The sequence below is a fragment of the Octopus bimaculoides genome, chromosome 7, assembly GCF_001194135.2.
Source record: "Octopus bimaculoides isolate UCB-OBI-ISO-001 chromosome 7, ASM119413v2, whole genome shotgun sequence".
Taxonomy (NCBI): Eukaryota; Metazoa; Mollusca; class Cephalopoda; order Octopoda; family Octopodidae; genus Octopus; species Octopus bimaculoides.
In genome coordinates this window covers 75,308,709-75,316,474 of record NC_068987.1, presented here as the reverse complement: position 1 = coordinate 75,316,474, position 7,766 = coordinate 75,308,709, and the positions used below count along the sequence as shown (strand labels likewise).

Here is a 7,766-nt window from a genome sequence, read left to right as displayed (position 1 = left end):
CGGAAAACCAGCTTTATTAACCTGTGTCTCGGGAAGGATCTTTTATATATATATAGGTGCAGGAGTGGCTGTGTGGTAAGTAGCTTGCTTACCAACCATATGGTTCCGGGTTCAGTCCCACTGCGTGGCACCTTGGGCAAGTGTCTTCTACTATAGCCTCGGGCCGACCAAAGAAGCCCGTCGTATATATGTATATATATATATATGTATGTGTGTGTATATGTCTGTGTGTCTGTGTTTGTCTCCCAACATCGCTTGACAACCGATGTTGGTGTGTTTACGACCCGTAACTTAGCGGTTCGGCAAAAGAGACCGATAGAATAAGTACTAGGCTTCCAAAGAATAAGTCCTGGGGTCGATTTGCTCGACTAAATGTGGTGCTCCAGCATGGCCGCGGTCAAATGACTGAAACAAGTAAAATAGTAAAAGAGTATGTATATGTATATATATATATATATATATATATATATATATATATATATACACACACACACACACACACACACACACACACACACATTACACTGAGGGAAAGACAGGTTGACAAACAGACAAAAAGAAGAGGAAGTTCCAACTGAAGCAAAAATATAAAATGAAAGATCCAGACTGAAGTACATGTTCCTGCTCACCTACTGTTCTCCTTTTTCTATTTGTATCTCCAGCAACATATCCTAAGAAAACAAACATGAAACGATCTCCTTATCAGTTCAGTTCAGTTTGCTTAAGGCATATAATTTCTGTATACAGACTTCATCAATTGAAACAGCACAGTAAGCTAAGGCTACAGAAATAACCAAGGAAATAACACAAAAGACTTACACAAAGCCAAAGATAAATATCTCATCTCCGTTAAATCCAATATTGAATGTACAGCTTTAGCAGCATTTAATGGACCTTCTACGCGACCTGTCTATATGTTAGAAATAGCAACCAAAGCCTCACTGAAATCCTGTTCTAATAACGTTTTTTTTTTTAATCAAAATGAAGATACTGGCGTAGCTGTGTGGTTAAGAAGCTTGCTTTGCAACCACGTGATTTCGGATTCTGTCCCACGGTGCGGCACCTTGGGCAATCGTCTTCTACTGTAGCTTTGTGAGTGATCTTGCTAGACGGAGACTGTACGGAAATCAGTCATATTTATATACGTGTGTAAGCGTGTGTTTGTCTCACTCGCTCACCACTTGACAAGCGGTTTTGGTTTGTTTAGGTCTCTCTAACTTAGCGGTTCGGCAAAAACAACCGATAGAATAAGTGTTATACTTTAAAAATAATAATTAGCTTTGATATCGATGATTTTTTTTCAACTAAAGCCCTTCAATGCGGTGCTTCAGCATAACCGCAGTCAAATGACTGAAATAAGTAACAGATAAAAAAGATTCTGTCCTAGACATAGTACATCAGGGTGAAGGTGGGATGTATAGCATGGTAGCAGCTAGAATACCTTTGATCATTAGTACATAGTATCGACCCCAGCAACTGACTAGTCATTTATTTTATTTTATTGACCCCCGGAAAAATGAAAAGCGAAGAAGTTGTCATCGATGGATTTAATCTCAGAACGTGCACGTTAATACCTGTGTGCATATATGTGTGTATATGTGTGTGTATATATGTGTTTGCTTGCAATGTTTCGCACGAACGAAACATTTTGCTTAACATACGTGATGAAATTGATATCAGTTGTTATAGCTTTAAGCTTGAAATTAATTATTTGTTTCTAATGACTACAAACCTCAAGGAAAAGACCGGGGATTTTACAAACGTAACGGCGTTGTAAGTAAAGTGAAATGTCTCCACATGGGGATTTGAAATTGTATCACGGACTGCCGCTCTACTTTCAAATACATCACATCTTCATACGCTACAAAAACACTATACCTACATCATACCACGCTACAATATACCACATCCCACTGCACAGCAAAAACACTGCGCCTGTACCGCATTCCACGAGAAAGAGGGTGTCTCTGGGTAGTCGGTCAACCTTTTAGAAATAGCAACCGAATTCCCTCAAATCAAACCCTATTATTATCTTCAAAAAGGAAAGGACACATTAGCCTGTGTAGTTCTGGATAGCTCTAAAATTACTGGATAGTCAAAGCTGGAATACTGCTTGATCATACGCTTCCTAAATTAAACTAGGGTTAAGCAACAACAACTCTCACACTACACCACATCATACCATTCTGTAAGTTGCCATTGTGCGACTAAAGATCAAACCCACCACACTGTATTCCGTATTTAATTAATTATAATTAATTAGAATTTCTGCGTTGTCTAACTTCCCTTTTAAAACCAGAATCAGTTTAACATCATTCTATTTAAAACCCTTAATAAAAGAATGTAACCCGTGTATGATTATATTAAATATGTTTTGCAAACAACTTGCACATGCAAGTGATACCAATCGAAAGCTTCGCATACCGGAAGCCAACAAGTGTATGGGATCATCAGGAGAGAATGCGCACCGTTTGGGACAGCATCATTGCACACCGGTCCCCCTCACTGACATGAGGCCCCGCTTGCTAAATCAACTGGTTATCAACTATAGCTCAATATTCTTCTAGACATCGCTCATCGTCTCTTTCTAACCAAATTTAGTGGCTAGCTTTTTCCACTGTAGTTTGGATATCGTTCGTGGTGATATTTACTTTACGATGAGTTAGGCCTATCGATAACAACAGTCGCTTCACACTGTCCAACGAATCCTCTAAACCCGACTTCGATTGGAAAATGCTCGGTTTCTTCACATTCCTCGAGGAGGCCTGATCCTCCTGCTTGGTCCACACTTTCCTTTCGCTAATCAGATATCATCCATCACTCCAAATAATTCCTTTCCTATATCGTATATTGAGCTTGTTAACTTTCCCAGTTTCTCCACTGTAGATCGTCACTTTATAAAGAGCTTGGCATACTTTGTTCTCAAACTCTTCATATCTTCCTTTCTCATTAGCAGCCGGTCACAGAACCCTCGGTTTCCTTCGAATTCTATTTGATGCACTAGTCTCATAACCTGCAGTTTCCTGTCGGGAAGAAGTCTTTGCTGTAGCATTTATCGATCTGCTGTGGCTTGAGCCCGGGGATGATTTACCACGTGTTTCACGATCAGATGATCCACACTGCTCTGTCCTCTTCCTACAAGTCTCTCCCTGATGAATCTTCAAGCCTCTCTCGGTTGCAAAGGTCCTACAGTACAGCTTGCATCCAAAGTTGTTTGCATTTCGTTCGTTGTTCGAAAGCTCATTTCCGTGTTAACTGGGTTTGGTTGATTCTCGACCCCACCCTCTCGGTCAATCATGGGGCTCTCATTCTCATCGGTAGTTGTTACATGTTACAGAGGCGAGGATTGAAAGTCCGCAGCCTCCACCAGTCTTTCCTGGTGTCGATAGTCTTTCCCGTTGTCAGCTCGTCTTTCGAGCAGTCCTCTTGTCTTTCCAAGATGCCTAACCGTCTTCCGGTATGTCAATGGTTACCTACCACAAGATCTTAGATGTTTTGAAAACAACTTGCACATGCATATGCTACCTGTTGAAAACTCCTCATACGGGAAGTTAGCAAGTGTATGGGGTCATCAAGAGAGAATGCGCGCCGTTTCGAGACCTACCTCTCGACGGCATCATTGCGCACCGCTGCATACACACACACCTTTACATGAGGCTTCGCTTGCTAGATCAAGCGGTTATCAAAAATAGCTCAATATTCTTCTAGCCATCGCAAATCATCTCTTTTTAACCAAATTCAGTGGCTAGCCTTTTCCACAAGGGTTTGGATATCGTTCATGGTGGTGCTTGCTATACGATGAGTTATCCCTAATGATAACAACAGTCGTCTCACACTGTGTCAACGAATCCTCTACATCCGACTTCGATTGGAAAATAACTAAAACTCACAACAGCTGAGAATGTTGATTCGTATAAATATACTCCATTAAACAGTAGAATAGTTGTTATTGTTACTCCAGATAATGCTGGGTATTCTGGTTTCTTATGCACCCAAAAAGCACCCAAAAGCACCCAAAATTATGTTTTCAAAATTCAAGTTCAGCCTTCAAAGAAAATTATTTAACTGTTCGATTATTACAGTGAGTAGCATTTGGTCTAAATGTAATCCACAATTGTCTACATCTGGCAGAAAATATTTGCAAAACTATTTCTCTATCATTACCAAATGCTTCGCTAGGATCTGTTTAATCAAATTAAAAGTCAAAATATTTTCACAGACAAAATCATCACTAAATGAAAACATTTCAAATTTACCATGCGTTACCATACGTTTTTTTTTTTTTCCTAAACGCATCAATTTCATCTTACAAATTGAAAATATTTGTGACATATGCGTTCCATTGAGCTTCTTAGATATGCCTGACAAATAGTATAATTTAGAAATAAATACATTTCTCGTGATGACTTCTGCGAAATCTGAGTTCTTTTCCAATAACGACTTCACTTCCGCCAGTTGTCGCAAAGTTTGTCCTTTTGACAGCCAATACTCTTCTGTAAGCAGTAAAGGTTTATTAGACTCCGATCCTATATCCCGGTATACATTTTTAAGTAGACGGTTATTTGACATTTAATGATATTGATAATTTTAATGACATGTCTTTGTGTTTGCTACGAATGCTTCTTAATGAAGATTCAAAATGAAATCTAATTTGAAATCGAACGGTTTTCCTATCATTGATGTTGTATTCTCAGTACATGTACTCTGGTAGGGCAGGCTTGTTTTTCTGTTTCTGTTGTATATATATATATAATTTTTTTTTTTTTTTTTTTGGCGTTCAGCTGTATATAAAGGTGGAAATAAAGTGATAAGTAGGTTGAAAGTAAATGGGATGGTATACTGACCAACTACAAGTAGCGAGCAATGAAATTCTTACATTCTCTTGATTTCCTATAATTTAGACTACCTCATGGTCCCAGCAGCCAAAATGAAAAAGGCGTTGCTCCGGAGGATGGCAAGGGAGATATGCTGGAACAGCCACTTTGGCTCACGGAGCTCACACTTGCAGACAGTCATTTCCGCCCCGATAGCAGTGAGCAGGGATATGGTCCGGGGGCTGAGACCATTGGAGGTGTCCACTTCCACAGAATCGACCATAAACTTCTCAGAGAGTGACCGATGGACCAATACCTTTCTAAAGAAATTGTCCGCTTCGACATCTTTTGTTGTGCGTTCATCTAAATGTCACAAATTATCTCATTATGGCAGTCCACCAGCATTTCTTTCGGTCATCCAGAAATTTCATGATAGTATGCAATTGGCGAGGAAGACTCGGAACCCTTTTATGTCTAGGTGGGGGTAAAATAAGGATGCATCCTTGTTCTTGTATTGTTTAACATTTATCTGGTGGCTTTATTCCAGGAGACAGTTCACTGAAGAAGACGGAATTCGTATCAAGTACCGCTATAATGGATGCATCTCACAACCTGAAAGCCATATCAAAAACCCCTCTCAAGCACGGTATACGAGATTTGGTATGCCAACGATTCAGCTGGACCATCACATACTCACTTTTCTCTTCAACAAATGATAAACTCAATGAACCGTGCGTAATCTCGGCTCGGTCTTCAATCAGCCGTCCCGTCCTCACCATCTCTTCAGCCCATCCATATTGATGATGCACCTCTACCGCAAAAAAACTCATTCGGTTATCTTGGAAGCACGATCACTAACACTGGACTATTCGACGAGGAGATACTCTGTCGAATCAACTTGGCTTCTACATCATTCACGAGACTCAGCAAACGAGTCTTTCGGAACAAGAACCTTAGAGCAAGTACAAAAATCTCCGTTTATCGAGTTTTCTGCGTGCCCACCCACCAGTATGGATCTGAGTGTTGTTCCCTTTATCAACGTCATATCATTCAACCAGAAGCGTTCCACATCAGGCTACTCCAAAGTATCCTCAGTCTCACGTGGCAGGACAAGGTACCCCATACCGAAATTCCATCAAGGGCTTGGATCTACAGCGCTGAAGCCTGAATCCTCCGTCGTCTTCTCCGCTAGGTTAGCCATATGATCCGGATATCAGTAACCGGCTCCCAAAGATGGTCCTTTGAGAGACAGAGACTGCAGGTAAGCCTCATAGACAGCCAAACTTCGTCTTCGTGATCAGCTCAAGCGATCTCTTTGTTTATGCGGTTACCCTCCCAATCGGTTGGAGGCTCTGGAATGCCCTGGAAGGCGGTCAGAAAGCATAGAGTTCTTTTGTGATGCTGGAGGAGAGCGTTTTGAAACCGAACGCAGGAGACCGCATGAAGAGAAGACAAGACGTCGTCATCAACGCCTTACGGCCATTGTTCGGCCATTTCTATATCCTCGGTGTCACAAGATCTGTGTTTCTAACATTGAACTTGTCAGCCACCTCCACTCCCATGAGAGACAATGTACTGGAAACGGTGGAAGGTGAATGTCCTAGAGCAACGCAGTCATCACATTTGATGGGCCTTCAAAAGAAGAAAAAAGAATTTCATTTCTAATCTTTATTGCTTTTTCAATCTTTACTTATCACAGCTCTTAAGAAGAATCGATATTAGGACAGAAATTATCAAAACACACACACACACACATATATATATATATATATATATATATATATATATATATATATATATATATATATATATATATATATATATATACACGCACGTACACACGCATACATATTCTATAGAAATGTTTACTAACTCAACTACTCAAGAAATTGTTTTCAATTTGTAAGTAGAATTTTGTTGACATGCAGACACATATACACACAGATTCAAACACACACTCACACACACACACACACACACACACATACACACTCACATACACACACACACACACACACACACATACAATAATGTCTCGATATACGAGTTAATTCGTTGCCGGAGAACGCTCGTAAAGCGAAAACTCGTAAACAGGAAATAAAACCCGTAAATCCAGGGTCTCGTAAAGTGGATCCTCGTAAAGTGAAGTGTTACTGTATACAATAATATATATATACATAGCCAAAAGTCACCTGACAGTATCAAAACCATTTAATCCCAAGATTTATTTATGTTTAACAACTGAATGAATTTAATAAAAGCATCAAAATATGAAGGATAAGAAATTATTGGATTTATAAGCCCTGAAATTCACTCCATAATTGCCCACGGGCATATGACGTAGTGAGTGGTTGGTTAAGAGCGCGGGCTACTAACCCCAAGATTCCTAATTCGATTCCAACAATAATAATAATAATAATAATAATAATAATAATAATAATAATAATAATAATAATAATAATAATAATAATACCACCACCATCACATTAGGAATGAGAACCTAGGTTCGAAATTTCCTCAAGACACCTGATGAAGACTAGAGGGTATATCAGCCGAATTGTTGTGATAACAACAAACAAGATGAGGATAAATGTTCGTCAAATGTAAATAATGCAAATAAATATCATGAAAATTGTTCAAACTGAAATCCTTTTTGAGCGACACATTTTTCGATTCGTGACAATACAGAATTACAGATAGTAGGTATGGAATTTTGATTTACTGTCGAGTGACTTTTGATCAGCCCTGTATATATATAGTGTGTGTGTGTACATATATAACCACTACACACATTTTTTTCTCTCCTTGTTTCTTTCTGTGTTCCTTTCTGTGGAAGAGCTTAGGCTCGAAACGTTAAAGACTTTTTCAATTCCCGAGCGTTATACTAATGCATCGTTTTTTTTGTTTTTGTTTTTTTGTGAATCCTCCCTATATATATATATATATATATAT

At 39.2% G+C, this 7,766-nt stretch overlaps 1 protein-coding gene across 1 annotated transcript in view; it reads right to left on the bottom strand.

Annotated features, from left to right (window-relative positions):
* Positions 1–7,766, bottom strand: part of LOC128248355 (atrial natriuretic peptide receptor 3-like) — a 35,533-nt gene that overhangs the window by 25,806 nt on the left and 1,961 nt on the right. The window lies entirely within an intron of this gene.